The 16,779-nt window shown below is 49.3% G+C and overlaps 8 non-coding genes across 8 annotated transcripts; all 8 read left to right on the plus strand.

Moving 5' to 3' along the window:
• Positions 1 to 121: 121 nt before the first annotated feature.
• Positions 122 to 192, plus strand: TRNAG-CCC (transfer RNA glycine (anticodon CCC)). Its single transcript has one exon. It is a non-coding gene; the product is annotated as a tRNA-Gly (tRNA).
• An 8,728-nt stretch (positions 193 to 8,920) lies between these two features.
• TRNAG-CCC (transfer RNA glycine (anticodon CCC)) lies at positions 8,921 to 8,991 on the plus strand. Its single transcript has one exon. It is a non-coding gene; the product is annotated as a tRNA-Gly (tRNA).
• Positions 8,992 to 14,136: 5,145 nt separating this feature from the next.
• TRNAG-CCC (transfer RNA glycine (anticodon CCC)) lies at positions 14,137 to 14,207 on the plus strand. The gene has a single exon. It is a non-coding gene; the product is annotated as a tRNA-Gly (tRNA).
• A 121-nt stretch (positions 14,208 to 14,328) lies between these two features.
• On the plus strand, positions 14,329 to 14,399 carry TRNAG-CCC (transfer RNA glycine (anticodon CCC)). Its single transcript has one exon. It is a non-coding gene; the product is annotated as a tRNA-Gly (tRNA).
• A 120-nt stretch (positions 14,400 to 14,519) lies between these two features.
• TRNAG-CCC (transfer RNA glycine (anticodon CCC)) lies at positions 14,520 to 14,590 on the plus strand. The gene has a single exon. It is a non-coding gene; the product is annotated as a tRNA-Gly (tRNA).
• A 121-nt stretch (positions 14,591 to 14,711) lies between these two features.
• Positions 14,712 to 14,782, plus strand: TRNAG-CCC (transfer RNA glycine (anticodon CCC)). Its single transcript has one exon. It is a non-coding gene; the product is annotated as a tRNA-Gly (tRNA).
• A 121-nt stretch (positions 14,783 to 14,903) lies between these two features.
• On the plus strand, positions 14,904 to 14,974 carry TRNAG-CCC (transfer RNA glycine (anticodon CCC)). The gene has a single exon. It is a non-coding gene; the product is annotated as a tRNA-Gly (tRNA).
• A 121-nt stretch (positions 14,975 to 15,095) lies between these two features.
• TRNAG-CCC (transfer RNA glycine (anticodon CCC)) lies at positions 15,096 to 15,166 on the plus strand. Its single transcript has one exon. It is a non-coding gene; the product is annotated as a tRNA-Gly (tRNA).
• The last annotated feature ends 1,613 nt before the right edge of the window (positions 15,167 to 16,779 follow it).

The raw sequence follows: 16,779 nt of genomic DNA on the forward strand, positions 1-16,779 counted from the left end.
TATAAAAGAGGCATATTTCATTTTTTTTTCACCGTCTAGGAATATACTTTTGGCCGTCGTGCTGCAGGCAGCGCACTGCGAGTAAGCTTAAGAACAACGGCTGGTATGTCACACAACGTGGGCGCCGCTGGTGTAGTGGTATCATGCAAGATTCCCATTCTTGCGACCCAGGTTCGATTCCCGGGCGGCGCATATAAAAGAGGCGTATTTCATTTTTTTTTCACCGTCTAGGAATATACTTTTGGCCATCGTACTGCAGGAAGCGCACTGCCAGTATGCTTGAGAATAACGGCTGTTATGTCACACAACGTGGATTCTGCTTCCGGCGACGCCAGTGAACGGACGCAGGATGCAGGGCTCCGATGGAGCGGCTTCAGCGGCCATGTCAGGCCGCGGTGACAGGGCTAGTCAACAGGAAAATACTTACCAGGTTGTTTTGCCAGCACTGCCTACACGTCGGTTCGTTTTGAATACGTTTTTTTTGCACGCCGATATCAGGGCCCGCCCGTACCGGTTGGAAGATTTCCGCGGTGCTTTAGGAGAGCAGTCGCTGCTCCCTGAAGTTATCGCAATGGGGGCGTATCGGATGAGCCACGTCTGGGCCGTCACTTTCAAGGATGCTGAAGCGGTGACCAAGATTATTAGTGTCGGTGAGCTGGTAGTGAAAAAATGCCGCTGCTTGGTGATTGACCCGGCCAACCAAGACGTGCGACTGAAATTTCACTGGCTGCTACACAACGTGCCAGACGAGGATGTTCGGGCTGCCTTTGCGCCGTACGGAAAAGTGACGGAAGTTGCCCGCGAGCGCTGGCGCGTGAGTGGTATGTCAGAAAAAGGCTCGACTACTAGACTCGTCACGTTGAAGTTGAGAGCTGGCGTGAAGCTGGACGACCTGCCGCACCAGCTGAACGTTAGCGGTGAGTTGGCGCTCGTTGTTGTGCCGGGCAGACCACCGTTGTGCCTACGCTGTCGGAGTACGGGGCATATCCGTAAAGAATGCCGAGTCCCGCGTTGCGGAGCCTGTCGAGGGTTCGGCCATGAAGACGGAAAGTGTGCCCGCACTTACGCGAGCATTACCGACCCCGGTACAGGAGCAGACTCGTCTAAGTTGCTGATGGACGAGGCTGATGCGGAAGATGCAGCCCGTGCAGACGGGCAACCAGCAGCGAGGCAAGGGCCGTCGCTTACGGTTTTGACGAAGCAGAAGGCGACGTCAAGTGAGGTACCGGCGAGTGTAGTACAAGTTCAGAGTGCCTTTCAACAGGATGGCGATGGCGCGCCGAAGGGCGCGACAAAAGCCGCGGCCGAAGCCCTGGACAGCGCTGAACCTGCCAACACCGAAGGCATGGACTTCACTGTGGAGGCTGGCACCCTAACGGCTGGAAAACGCTCGCGCGAGGAAAGCGCCGGCGAAAAGACGCATCTTGATGGTGGCAGCGACGAACCGCCGTCGAAGGCCCCGGGAATCCGGCGTCCGATGTTGAAGCCGCGGCCGAACGTCATGGCCGAGACAAGGCAGGCGGGGAAACCGCGTCCGTAGTTCTGCAATGTACATTTGTGCTGTTTTAAGCATGAAATGCTTTTAGCCCCCGTTGTCGGCAGTGTGGTGACGTCACGCCGAGACCGAGATCCACTCATCCGGGCATTGAAATCCACTCATTCGGGCATTGAAATCCACTCATCCGGGCACTGAATTCCAGTCATCCGGGCACTGAATTCCAGTCATCCGGGCACTGAAATCCACTCATCCGGGCACTGAAATCCACTCATCCGGGCACTGAATTCCAGTCATCCGGGCTCTGAAACGAGAACATCCGGGCACCGTACGAGACTTGACGAGATTTCACGAGACTCTGTAAGCCCTCCTACGCGACCGGCATGCAAGCGCCGGTTGGTCTCGAAAGGAGTCACAAAAAATAACTGCTGCCAGTGCCTTCTCAATGTTTATCAAGATATCAGTCGCTGTGCGTTTGATAATGCACGGAATTATAATTGCCGATTTCTAATAACGCGTGCAAAAAGCACATAAATGCCACGTTACACTTCGTTGTCATACGTGATCCGGTGGAGAAGCGCTGCGTTCAAAGGGCAAGGCATCGCGCCGAACGGGTGGTGGCGTTCCTCCCTTCCTTTACGGTGCGGTTCGGGTGTCCACCGAGATGACATTAGGCCCGTAAACATTTCATGCTTACTCTACTCTCGTTTACGGGAGAGGCAGAGATTTTTTTTCTTGCTTTTATTTTTTTTCCTTGTTTTCTTTTTTAAGCATGAAATGCTTTTAGCTCCCGTTGTCGGCAGTGTGGTGACGTCACGCCGAGACCGAGAGCCATCATCCGGGCACTGAAATCCACTCATCCGGGCACTGAAATCCAGTCATCCGGGCACTGAAATCCACTCATCCGGGCACTGAATTCCAGTCATCCGGGCTCTGAAACGAGAACATCCGGGCACCGTACGAGACTTAACGAGATTTAACGAGACTCTCTAAGCCCTCCTACGCGACCGGCATGCAAGCGCCGGTCGGTCTCCAAACGAGACAAAAATAACTGCTGCCAGTGCCTTCTCAATGTTTATGAAGATATCAGTGGAGCTGTGGGTTTGATAATGCACGGAATTATAATTTCCGATTTCTAATAACGCGTGCAAAAAGCACATAAATGCCACGTTACACTTCGTTGTCATACGTGATCCGAGGGAGAAGCGCTGCGTTCAAAGGGCAAGGCATCGCGCCGAACGGGTGGTGGCGTTCCTCCCTTCCTTTACGGTGCGGTTCGGGTGTCCACCGAGATGGCAGAAAATTACTGCGCCATTTCCTTTCCTCAAAAAACCTTGCGTTCAAATGGCAAGGCATCGCGCTGAACGGGTGGTGGCGTTCCTCCCTTCCTGTACGGTGCGGTTCGGGTGTCCACCGAGATGACATTAGGCCCGTAAACATTTCATGCTTACTCTACTCTCGTTTACGGGAGAGGCAGAGATTTTTTTTTTTTGGTGGGGAGTGGTACCCATCAGACTGTGTGCGCGGATCTGGAACTGCTATCGAAGGAATTACAAATGGGTTCCCGACGCCTGCACGCGAATATCTGGAAAGGCGACACCGTACATGCACAGTGAGTTTAAGAATACTGCTCGGCTGACTATGAGGGGTACTGTGGAACTCAAGTCTCCTTTTCGTAGGGCATGGCGATGAAACTAGACACAGCTTTACATGTAGCAACTTTGAATGTGAGAGGCCTTGGTGCACGACGGCGTCAGTGCCAGCTTAACCGCCTGCTTGCTGAAAACGCGCTTGACATAGTTGCAGTCCAAGAGACTAAGATCGAAAGTGAGGAATCCACTGATCGCATGGTGTCCACCTTTCGTGCAGCCTTTAACGTTTGCGTTTGCCATTCCGTTGGCACCTCGGGTGGGTGCGTATTATTTGTCCGAAATAATTTAGGCATCACTGTCGAGTCGGTTTTTTCTTGCCCTAGTGGACGGCTTACTGTTGTAGATTTTTCTTTTTCCAATTCATGTTGGCGCATTATATGTGTGTATGCTTCAAATGTTGAATCTGAGCGTTTTGATCTCTTTACCCGTTTGGATCCCTACCTTGTTTGCGACCGAGTGTTGTTGCTGTTGGGAGATTTTGTGTGTTTGCCGCTAATAATCGAGTGAAAGGTACGCCTGTGCATGATAAGAGTGCTCAATTGCTTCAAACTCTGGCTTATGATAATAGTTTAGAGGATATTGGCAGTATATTTACCGAAGGGAATCGACCTCAGTTCACTCATTTTCAACGTAATAGCCATGCCAGGTTGGACAGAATTTATGCATCCATAGATCTCGTGTCTCTTTGCACGAGTTGCAAAGTTATACCTGTAGCTTTTAGTGATCATTGCCTAGTGATCGCAAGTTTCGGCATAAAGCAAAGACAAAATTTAACTGGAATCTCTGGAAATTTAATGTAAAGCTTTTAGAGGACGAGGAATTCGTAACTGATATTGCGGATGGAATGCAGAAGCTGCTTGAGGGGCGACCCAGCGTTGTTGCGGTTCAGTGGGAAGATTTCAAGGAGTGGTTAAAAAGAAGGGCCATTGAAAAAAGTTGCTTGAAGCGATACGAAGAAAAACAGGAAGAAAAACCAGCTCGCGAACAACTGCAATTTTTAATAGGCATGGAAAGCTCCGAGCCTGGGAAGTATTCCAAGGATCTAAGGGAGGTGAAAAGCCTGCTCGAACGCTTAGACACTGAGAGGTATAAAGCTGCCGTTATACGCGCAAGGACACAGAAACTGTGGGCTGGTGAAACGCCGGCGAAGCGAGCTTTGTGTGACGAAAAGCGTTATGCTTGACAAAACGAAATCAGGCAGATACGTAACGGAGATGAAGTCACGAGTGACGCTTATACAATCAAGCAGCTATTTGAAGAGCAGTACATTGAGCTTCATGGACATACGCGTGACATGAATGAGGCCTCCGTGGTTGACTTTTTGCCTCTCCTGCAGAGACTTCAGGACGAAGTAAAGGAGCGTCTTGAGCAGCCCATAACTGCAAAAGAAATAGAGACTGCAATCGAAGACCTGCAAGCGGGAAAAGCTCCAGGACATTTATTTATTTATTTATTTACATATACTGCAGCCCCGATGGGGCTATTGCAGGAGTGGGGGGAAGAAAAAAAAGGCAGAGAGGGACAACATATTCAGAAGTGAACACCATTAAAATACAGAACAGAAATGGAACAGACTAATCACAGATTTGCAACAACATTGAAAAATAGGTTTGGTTCCAGGGAGCGTATATCACCGGGTAAAGAATTGCATCGTTCAATAACGCGAGGAAAAAAAACTAAATTTGTACATAGCAGTGCGCGCGTGAATGGGTGTTACATTCAAAGGGTGGTAGCTCCTTGTAGATGAAGATGCTGAAAAATGCAAATGCTCAGACAGTGAAGCAAAGCGGGATGAATTAACAATACCATGAAAATATTTTAAACACTCATTGTCGCGGCGGGTACAAAGGAGGGAAAGGCCTATGGCAGGAAGAGTGGATGACGGTGAAAAATGTCTGTCATACCGTCGGCAAATAAACCGTACTGCTTTCCTTTGGACGGATTCCAGCTTACTGATATCGGACTGTTTATGAGGATTCCAGATTATTGACCCATACTCCAAAAGTGGACGAATTAAAGCTTTGTATGTTACCAGTTTAGTTTCTTGTGGGGCAACACTTAGTGTACGTTTTAGATAACCGAGCCTCCGCATTGCATTATTGGATATTGTGTTAATATGCTTTGACCAGGACAAGTTAGAAGAAAAAAGAAGACCTAAATATTTGTACTCGGACACTTGATTCAGAGAGTTATCTTTGAATGAGTAGGTTTAAGAAGATGGTATTGTGCGATTACAGAATGACATGTATACAGATTTACGAAAGTTTATTTGCATTTGCCATGTTTCACACCATGAGCAGAATGACACGAATGACTGATTTAGTTGCGCGTGATCCTCAGGGGTGTTAATTGAACTGTATATGACACAATCGTCTGCATACAACCGAATTTTAGAAATAATATTTTCTGGCAAATCATTAATGTATAATAAGAACAACAGTGGCCCGAGCACGGATCCTTGCGGTACACCGGATGATACATTAACAGTTTCAGATGAACAGGAGTTGAAAGAAACATACTGTGTACGATTAGAAAGAAAGCTACCAGTCTACCAGTAACGGGTTTTTGAGTATTGCATTAAGTTTACAAAGAAGTTTGCTGTGGAGAACGGTGTCGAAAGCTTTAGAAAGGTCGATAAATAAAGCGTCGATTTGTGAGCCGGTGTCGAGGGAACTAGCAATGTCGTGCGTGAATTCTACAAGTTGTGAAATGGTACTGAGCCCGCGCCGAAACCCATGCTGAAATTTGCACAAGATATTGTTAGCTTCAAGAAATTCTGTAATGTGCTTATGAATGATATGTTCTAGTAATTAGCATGAGTGTGAAGTTAACGAAATGGGGCGATAGTTGGACAAGATTTGGGTGCTGCCAGCTTTAAACAGCGGAATAACTTTTGCAAGCTTCCAGGCTACGGGGACGGTTGCGGATGATAGCGATTTCTAGAAGATGGTAGTCAAATAGCGGCTGGTCCAAAGAGAGTAACGATGCAGAAATACATTAGGGATATCATCAGGACCACTGCTTTTTTTCACATTTATGTTCAGAATGAGGTTCAGAACACCTTCGACGCTTATTGAAATATCTTCGACAGAACATTGAGAGTTGCTAGGAAAAGTAATCATTTCAAGGTTATCTCTTGTAAATACCGACTGAAAATATGTGTTTAAATTAGTAGCTATAGCTAATGAGTCACAGACCGGCTTATCATCAATAATGAAGGTATTGGGACTAGTGCTCTGTGGCAATATGGATGCCCAAAATTTGCGGGGATTGTGTTTCATTAATTGCGGCAAGGAATTTCTGTAGTAAAAATCTTTTCCCGAGTGAACTTTGGCACGGAGTTCTTCTTTAGCGTCGCTGAACTGTTGCAAGAGTTCAGGGTTACCATTGCGCTTGGAAACGCGTAGTCTGGCAACACGGCGAGAAAGATGCAGTAAGTCCCTTGTTATCCAGGGCATACTGTGGTTTTGCTTTTTAGTTTTTAATGGAACAAAACGCTGAATACAGACCTTCACAATGTTTTCGAAAAATGTTACTAAAGAATTCACGTCACCTGATATGCTAAGGTGCTGAAACTGTTCAAATGCGTCACTTAATAAATCCAGGATAGCCACGTCGTCTGCTCTACTGAAATCCGGAAATGTTGAATAAGTTAGTTTTGAGGAAGGAATAGAACATGATGGAATACGGGCCGAATTTTACAAAGCATTTAAGCCAACAGTCGCTCAGTTACTGCTAAGAGTTCTAGATGAAGCTTACGAAAGAAAACAAGTGCCACTCTCATTCACCACGTCGTACATAGTGTTGATTCCGAAATCAGATGACCCAGAAAAGAGGTTGTTGGCGGGGAATTATCGCCCGATAAGCCTCACCAACGTGGACTATAAAATTGTACATGAAGGTTTTAGCAAACAGATTGCAGAGCATAATTACGAAATTGGTTGGGCCGCACCAGACTTGCGGAATCAAAGGTAGGAGTATCGCTACAAATGTGCACGTCGCACGGACCGTGCTGGAATGTTGCGATGTGCTCGGGACCGCATCGCTATGATACAACTAGATCTGGCAAAAGCCTTCGATCGCGTTTCCCATGATGTAATTTTCAGCATTTTGGAGCACGCTAATGTAGGCCGTATTATTGCAGAAGGTGTCAAGATGGCATATGCAAACTGCACCACGCGCATTATTGTTAATGGTGACCTCACAGACAGGATAGCAGTTCATTCGTCGGTAAGGCAGGGATGCCCGCTACCGCCTCTGCTGTTTGCGGCCTACTTGGAGCCACTGTGCTTAGCTATCATCAAAAGTGAGAGCATCACGGGCTTTCGATTGCGGTTGACTCACGTCAAAATCCTTGCTTATGCGGACGATATTGCGGTATTGTGTTCAGACAGAGGCAGCATTACCGAGGTGATCAGCATGGTGGATAAATTTTGCAAACAAACGGGGTGTCTCATAAACTGGGACAAAAGCTCTGGCTTTTGGCATGGCGACTGGGAAGCGATGCCTGAACACTTTTCCAGGATGCGATGGTCGTCTTTGCTGACGCAATATCTCGGCGTCCCCCTAGTGCATTATCCCGATGCAAGTGAACACTGGAATGAGGATATGTCAAGGGCGACGGAGAAAGCAGATGCCTGGAAAGGGAGGCAGTTATCAATGTTTGCGCGAGCCTCCGTCTGCAATCTTTTCCTTCTATCCAAAATATGGTATTTGATGAATGTGCTGTGCGCATCTCGGGCCAGTATTCAAGAAATGCATCGAGTGTTTGCTGTTTTCATTTGGTCGTCAAACTGGGAGAGAACCAGCCGTACCAATTTGTTTCTTTCAGTGAAAAAAGGAGGCCTCGGCCTTGTGCATTTATTTCTGCGTCAAGTTGTTTCGCGTTTTTTTTTCTTCGAAATCAAAGGGATAATTTTCTTATGACTGTTATCCAAGTGCGGTTGCAGAGACTTCTTTCTGAATTTGTCGTCTCATCTTGTGCAAATATGTGTGGCACTGTCAATGGTTACATGCGAGAGGTTGTACTCTCTTTTAGGCTGCTCCATGTGCGATTTTCACTTGAGTACTTATCTAAAGTGTCAAAGCAAAAGCTGTATAAGGACCTGGTGGACACCATGTTACCGACCCCAATCTACCGGTTACCTTATCGTGGAGGCCCAGGGCACGATGTATTAAAGAGAGTTAAAAATATGCCTGTGAATCCATCTACGAAATCTTTTTTCTTTAAATTGCACTCCAATACACTTCCTGTTAAAACGTGGCTGCACGAAAAGGGGATTTTTGTCCCATGGACCACAAACTGTCTCTTATGCAAAAAACCTGAGACAGTAGAACATGTATTTCTGGACTGTTGCGACCCCATTTTCCATTGGGATGTGCTCCAACGACCAGTCAAAAAAGGTTTTCCCCTGGACCCCTACGGCATCAGATTCTTGCCAATTCAGAATGAAGCAGGAGTACCATATGATTTAATCATGCTTCTGGGCCTCCACAGCATCTGGAGGACACGGATGCAAGTGCGACACGCGGGTGTTAACGTTCGCTCGGTGCGCGAAAACTGTATTGAAAGTGCTGCGAGCTTGAGAGAAATGTACCGAGCGCAAGTTGACCCACCTGAATGTATTACTGTATTTGATGAACTGGTCGCATTGAGAAGATTTTAAGCACTGATACGTCAGTCGAATTAGGCTGACGTTTTCATTATTTGTACCTTTTTGTTTTGACGTCACAGACGGCAATAAAGAAAAAAATAGTATGTTACACAACGTGGGCGCCGCTGGTGTAGTGGTATCATGCAAGATTCCCATTCTTGCGACCCGGGTTCGATTCCCGGGCGGCGCATATAAAAGAGGCGTATTTTATTTTTTTCACCGTCTAGGAATGTACTTTTGGCCATCGTACTGCAGGCAGCGCACTGCGAGTATGCTTGAGAATAACGGCTGGTATGTCACACAACGTCGGCGCCGCTGGTGTAGTCATTCTACTTCCGGCTACCGTTCGGTGCGGACGCAGAATCATGGGCTCCAACGGAGCAGCGACAGCAGCCCTTGCCGGCCGCAGTAACAGGATGGAACACGCTGAAGATGATTATCAAATTATTCTGCCGACTTTGCCTACAGGACGAGTTGTTCTCTACACCGTTTTTTTTTTTTGCACGCTGACGTGCTAATGCGGCCGTACAAGGTCGAAGATTTCAGGGATGCTCTCGCCAGCGTTGGCGTGCTCCCCGACGTGGTAGCGTTGGGGGTGTTCCATATCAACCACGTCCGAGCGGTGACGTTCGACTCTGCGGATGGTGCTAACAAATTGGCTGCGCTGAAGGAGCTGAAGTTGAAAGAACGCCGCTGCCTGATCATCGACCCCGAGGACCAGCAGCTCAAGTTGCGGCTCCACTGGTTGCTGCACGGCGTACCCGATGAAGATGTCCGAACGGCTTTCGCGGCGTACAGAAAGGTGACGGAGGTGACGCGGGAGCGTTGGCGCGTCGAAGGCGTCAAGTAGAAGGGTTCGACAACGAGGACCATTCTTCTGAAAATGAAACCTGGCATGAAGGTGGACGACCTGCCTCATCAGGTACGAGTCGGCGGCGAATTGTCCCTCGTTGTGGTGCCTGGACGCCCAATGCAATGCCTACGTTGTCGCGGCACAGGACACGTTCGCCGCGAGTGCAAGGTGCCCCGGTGCTCAAAATGCCGGCGGTTCGGCCACACTGACGTCGAGTGCGTTCGCACGTACGCGACAGCTACAGGGCCTGTATTCACGGACGAGGCGGCTGATTCGACCATGGACGTGGTTGAGGCAGAGGATGCGGCGAAAGGCACTGACTCAGCCGTAAAGGGCCAGACAGTGACGGCCTCTTCGAAACCGGGCAGCGGTGACGCCAAGGGCAACGACGCAACCAGAGAGACGGAGGGCGCTGAATCTTCAAGGAGCGCGGATAACCCAGACAAGGGCGGCGCGCACACTGCTAGCGTCACCGCAGCAGCTAACGACCCCACGACCAGACCGGCGGCGATGGAGACAAAGTGACAGTAACCAACGTCGAGGAGCCGCCAGCCAAAACGGCCCAAGGGCGACGGCCCAGTTTCAAGCCGCGGCCTAATGTCTCGGCGGAAAAGCGGGTCGACGACAAGGGGCCTGTGCAGCAGAGCCAGGCTCTTGCACAGGATGGTTCTGGTGGCGGCGACGGCGTCTAGCTGCGTGCTAGACCTGAGCGGTAAGCACCGATCTCTCGGTCTCTTCACTCTCTATAAAAATGGCTACTGCGCTTAAGCTCACGGTGGGTACGCTTAATGTGAGGGATCTAGCCGGTAAAAAGAAGCAGAGCCAAGTTTACCGCCTCCTAACAGATCGTGCGATTGATGTTCTTGCTATCCAACAAACAAGCGGAAGGGGACGAAGAGACCGGGATTTTGATGCAGCGTTTCACGGCCAGATATCACGCAGTCGTTAGCCATGCAAATGGCACATCGGCCGGATGTATTATTTTTGTTAAAAAACTGCCGAGTCTTGAGGTGCAGAAGCATTTTTCATGTCCATCGGGGCGATGTGTAGTGGTTGATCTTTGTTTTGCGAGGGTTGAATGGTTATTCATTTGCATTAATGCGCCCAATGTGCTGGAGGAGCGAGTTGTGTTTTTTGAAAGTATCCAGCAATATCTAAGCACTGAAAAACAGGTGGTTCTTCTGGGTGATTTTAACTGTGTTTTGAATGCTGCTGATAAAACCAGCACACGTTCCCACCGGGATGGAAGTACCGATGCTTTCAGCCAATTAACATCTTTTTGCCTTGGAGGACGTTGGTGCATGTGTGGAAAGCACGCGTAATGTATGGTTCACGCATTTTCAACGCAGTAGTCATGCTCGTCTCGATAGAGTGTATGTATCTTTAGATCTGGTGCCAAAATGCAATAGTTATGATGTCGTGCCCGTGATTTTCTCAGATCACTGCATGGTGCAATGCAATATAGGAGTTAAAAGACGATCTAGTGTATTTTAGTGGGACTTATGGAAATCAAATAACCAGCTTTTACGGGACGAAACATTCACTGAGATGGTAAAAGTAGAAGTAAATAAAGTAACGAGCGAGGGCATACACGTATGGGGGATGCGATGGGAAATTTGTAAACAACAAATTAAAATAAAAGCTATCGACAGAGCTAGCTGTATAAAATACCAAGAAAAGATAAACGAAGCACAATTAAGGTCCCTGCTTGACAAATTATTTGCTGAGGAGTGCAAATCACCGGGTCTCTTCTTAGACGATGTAAAAAAAATCAAGCAAAAGATAGAAGTGATTGAAGAAGACCGATATCGAGGGGCGCTTGTGCGCGCGAGAGCCGAAGAATTTGCTACTTGTGAGACGCCCACAAAGCGAGCACTGGTAATAGAAAGAGCGCGCGCACGGCGAAATTACGTAGCAGAAGTTGAGAGGGGAGGCCAAACGGTGTAGGACAACGACAGTCTCGCGCGAGCCTTTTTTGATCATTATCAAATGCTTTTTGCCCAGCATCGAGTAGATGTGGCACGGTTCAAAGAAGATTTTTTGGAGGCTATGCCTCGTGTAGACGATGAAGACAAACAAAGATTGGAGCGGGCGATTAGTGAAGCCGAAGTAGAACTGGCCATAGGTAAATTGAACGTGGGAAAGTCGCCTGGACCTGACGGGCTGAGCGGGGCGTTTTACAAAACATTTAAGAACGATTTAGCACCAATACTAACCGCTGTGTTCAACGAAGCTTATAAATTACATTCACTTCCCGCATCGTACGCGTCATCTCACACCGTACTTATTCCGAAAACCGATTAGATAGAAAAATTCAGACAGGTGTCCTCTTACAGGCCGATTGCATTGACAAATGTGGATTATAAGATATACATGAAGGTTCTAGCGGGCAGGTTACAAACCGTAATACGGGTATTAGTTGGCTCACACCAAAAATGCGGGATAAAAGGGCGTTCCATATTGTAAATAACATCCACAAAGCAAAGTGCGTGCTCGAGTGCTGTGATACCACGCAAGACCGTGTGGCAGTCCTCCAGCTCGACCTCGAGAAAGCTTTTGATTGTGTGTCTCATGAACTTTTGTTTTGTGTTCTAGACCATATTAATGTCGGGTCTGTAATTAGTGAGGGAGTTGCCATGGCGTACCGTAACTGCAGTACAAGATTAATTGGGGGCCCGCATAAGCGTACAACGTTTGGTGCGCCAGGGCTGCCCCCTCAGCCCTCTGTTGTTTTGTATATATATTGAAGCTTTGTGTCTAAGAATTATTGAAAACGATTCAATTCATGGTTTTCGAGTGCAGGCAGCGGAAGTGAAGTTGCTTGCATACGCAGACGACGTCGCTGTGTTTTGTACCGATCAGAGCAGTATAACCAATACGGTCGACATTTCAAGGCGCTTTAGTGCAGTTACCGGACGCTTGGTGAACTGGCGGAAGTGTCTTGGATTCTGGCACGGTGATTGGCCATCAACCCCAGAAACTTTCGCCAATGTCTCATGGGTGACAGCACCCGTTAAGCACCTGGGCGTTCTGTTGGAACTTTATCAAGATTCTGAGCCTTATTGGCGAGGGCAAGTGAAAAAAACGCGTGAGAAGGCAGCAACATGGAAAAGCGCCCATTTGTCTATTTTTTCGAGAGCCTTAGTTTGCAATCTTTTTCTCATAAGTAAGCTTTGGTATGTCATGCAAGTGTTGCACTGTTCTCTGTTGAATGTACAAAAGCTTCATCGTGTGTTCGCAGTTTTTATTTGGGCCTCAAGTTGGGAGAGGTGTAGTCGGTCGAATCTCTTCCGGAGCGTCAAAGTAGGCGGACTTGGACTCGGGCATTTGTTTTTGCGCCAAGTTGTAAATAGGTTCTTTTTTTTACGGGATATTAAGAATCCCTTTCTTCGTACCATGTGCCAAGTAAGGCTCGGGCGCGCTTTACCGGAGTTTGTTGTCTCAACACAACAAATGACTGGACGAACTGCACGGTTTTTAGAGAGATTGTCCTCAGTGTTCGTTTTCTCACCGCCCGTTTTTCAATGGAATTTTTAAGAAATGTTAAGAGGAAAACGTTGTATAAGAGACTATATGAAACTTTGGTTTTTTTTGGTTTTTGTGGGGTTTAACGTCCCAAAGCGACTAAGGCTATGAGAGACGCCGTAGTGAAGGGCTCCGGAAATTTCGACCACCTGGGGTTCTTTAACGTGCACTGACATCGCAGAGTACACGGGTCTCTAGAATTTCTCCTCCAAAGAAATTCTAGCCGCCGCGGCCGGGATCGAACCCGCGTCTTTTGGGTCAGCAGCCGAGTACCATAGCCACTGAGCCACCGCGGCGGCCTATATGAAACTGTTTTCACGGAACCTATGTAGAGAGCCTTATACTCTAGAGGCCCAGGAAGCGATGTCCTTAAACGAGTTAAAAATATGCATGTGCCGTCTGGGATAAAAACGTTTTTTTTTTCAAGTTGCACACAGGCACTTTGAGTGTGAAATAATTTCAACAGGCTAGGGGCTCTTGCTTCCATGGGGATCACTTTGTCTAATATGCAAGCAACCAGAAACTGTAGATCACGTTTTTCTTCATTGTTGGGAGGGAGTTTATTTCTGGGACGTCCTGCAAAGGACCTTAAAGAAAGAATTACCGATGCACCCTCAAGGAATCAGGTTTCTGCCTAAAGAGAACGAAGGTGGCGTACCAGATGATCTTATTATGCTCGTGGGCCTTCACAGTATATGGCGCTCTCGAACGGCGGGGTACCACTGTGACCCGGACGCGAGGCCGGCTCGAATGTATTTCAGGGAAAATATCCACAAGTTCCTGAGTGGTTGTCAAAGTTAGAACCTTTGACGCATCTCAGAAAATTTTAATCTGACAACGCCTAACCAAAGTTGGTTTTAGGCTACTATTGTGCTAGTTTTTGTGATTGTATTTGGTGAATGTGCTTTGTGTGACCTCTGTCGAAGTTCAGCAATAAACAAAAAAAAAAAAACATGGGCGCCGCTGGTGTAGTGGTATCATGCAAGATTCCCATTCTTGCGACCCGGGTTCGATTCTCGGGCGGCGCATATTAAAGAGGCGTATTTCATTTTTTTGTCACCGTCTAGGAATATACTTTTGGCCATCGTGCTACAGGCAGCGCACTCCGAGTATGCTTAAGAACAACGGCTGGTATGTCACACAACGTGGGCGCCGCTGGTGTTGTGGTATCATGCAAGATTCCCATTCTTGCGACCCGGGTTCGATTCTCGGGCGGCGCATATAAAAGAGGCGTATTTCATTTTTTTGCACCGTCTAGGAATATACTTTTGGCCATAGTGCTGCAGGCAGCGCACTGCGAGTATGCTTAAGAACAACGGCTGGCATGTCACACAACGTGGGCGCCGCTGGGGTAGTGGTATCATGCAAGATTCCCATTCTTGCGACCCGGGTTCGATTCTCGGGCGGCGCATATAAAAGAGGCGTATTTCATTTTTTTTTCACCGTCTAGGAATATACTTTTGGCCATCGTGCTGCAGGCAGCGCACTGCAAGTATGCTTCAGAACAACGGCTGGTATGTCACACAACGTGGGCGCCGCTGGTGTAGTGGTATCATGCAAGATTCCCATTCTTGCGACCCGGGTTCGATTCTCGGGCGGCGCATATGAAAGAGGCGTATTTCATTTTTTTTTCACCGTCTAGGAATATACTTTTGGCCATCGTGCTGCAGTCAGCGCACTGCGAGTATGCTTAAGAACAACGGCTGGTATGTCACACAACGTGGGCGCCGCTGGTGTAGTGGTATCATGCAAGATTCCCATTCTTGCGACCCGGGTTCGATTCTCGGGCGGCGCATATAAAAGAGGCGTATTTCATTTTTCTTGCACCGTCTAGGAATATACTTTTGGCCATCGTGCTGCAGGCAGCGCACTGCGAGTATGCTTAAGAACAACGGCTGGCATGTCACACAACGTGGGCGCCGCTGGTGTAGTGGTATCATGCAAGATTCCCATTCTTGCGACCCGGGTTCGATTCTCGGGCGGCGCATATGAAAGAGGCGTATTTCATTTTTTTTTTCACCGTCTAGGAATATACTTTTGGCCATCGTGCTGTAGGCAGCGCACTGCGAGTATGCTTCAGAATAACGGCTGGTATGTCACACAATGTGGGCGCCATTCTACTTCCAGACGCGATAGCGGACGGTCGCAGAATCATGGGCTCCCACGGAGCGGCGATAGCGGCCGTTGCCGGCCGCGGAAACAGGTTTGCCAGCGACGCAGATAAGGATTACGAAATCGTTCTGCCTACCCAGCCCACCGGACGTGTTGTTTTAAACACGGTTTTTCTTCACGGGGACGTGCGCGTGAGACCCTACAGGGTCGAATACTTCAGAGACGCCCTCGCCAATGTTGGTGCGCTCCCCGACGTCGTGGCGTGGGGGCGCACCAGATAAACCACGTGTGGGCGGTGACCTTCAGCAGCGCTGACGCCGCAAAGAAACTGGCCGCCATGAAGGAGCTGGAAGTGAAGGGACGCCGCTGTATCGTTTTTGACCCAGAGGACCACCAGGTCAAGCTGCGACTGCACTGGATGCTTCACGGCGTCGCTGACGAGGACATCCGTACGGCATTCGCGGCGTTCGGCAACGTGACCGAAGTCACCCGGGAGCGTTGGCGCGTCGCCGGCATGAAGGAGAAGGGGTCCACCACGAGGACCGTGCTCCTCAAACTGGAGCCAGGCGTGATAGTGGATGACCTGCCCCACCAGGTACGAGTCGCTGGCGAGTTGGCTCTCGTGGTGGTGCCAGGGCGGCCGATGCAGTGCCTGCGCTGCAGCGGCACGGGGCACGTGCGCCGTGATTGTAAGGTGCCCAGGTGCTCGAAGTGCCGTCGCTATGGACACTCCGAGGCTGACTGCGTGCGCACCTACGCGTCGGCTACCGGGCGTGTAGCGGCGAGCGACTCTGCAGAGCTCATGGATGTCGTCGAGGCGGAGGACGCAGCCAGCGGCACCGACGACACGGGCAAAACGGCGGGGGTTGAACCCGCTGTTTCGTGCAGCAACACCGACGCGGCTGGCGCACAGGAGAGCGGGTCGCTATCTACTGACCTCTCTTCGACGCCTGTGGAGAAGCCCAAAGTTGGAGCGAGCCCGCCAGAGCGCGTGGCCGCGGAAACAAAGGCGGCCAGCGAGAACCGCGACGAGAAGGCCGACGCTCGCATGAACACCGGCGTGACCACCCCTGCTAAGCGTCCGCGAGCCGAAACCAAGGCCGACGGGGAGAAGGCAGCAGGGCCCAGCGTGGAGGAACCGCCGGCAAAGACACCGCAAGCTCGACGGCCCAGTCTGCGGCCGCGCCAATAGGTTCCGGCTGGCAAGCGTGGCGGTGACAAGGTGCCGCCTGACTAGGAGCACTTGCTCGCCCCGGATGACACCGGCGGCGACGGCATCGTCTAGCGACATGCTGGACGCGGGAGGTAAGCACCATGCTTTCGGTCCCTTCTTTCTAAGTTAAAATGGCTTCTGCGACTCCGTTTAAAGTCGCCACCCTAAATGTCAGAGGCCTTGCAGGTAAAAGAAAACAAAGCCAGCTGTACTGACTTATAACGGAGCAAGGTATTGATATACTGGCAGTGCAGGAGACCAAAGTCGACGGTGAG

The sequence above is a fragment of the Amblyomma mixtum genome, chromosome 6 (assembly GCF_055824585.1).
Source record: "Amblyomma mixtum isolate Tamu chromosome 6, ASM5582458v1, whole genome shotgun sequence".
Lineage (NCBI taxonomy): Eukaryota > Metazoa > Arthropoda > Arachnida > Ixodida > Ixodidae > Amblyomma > Amblyomma mixtum.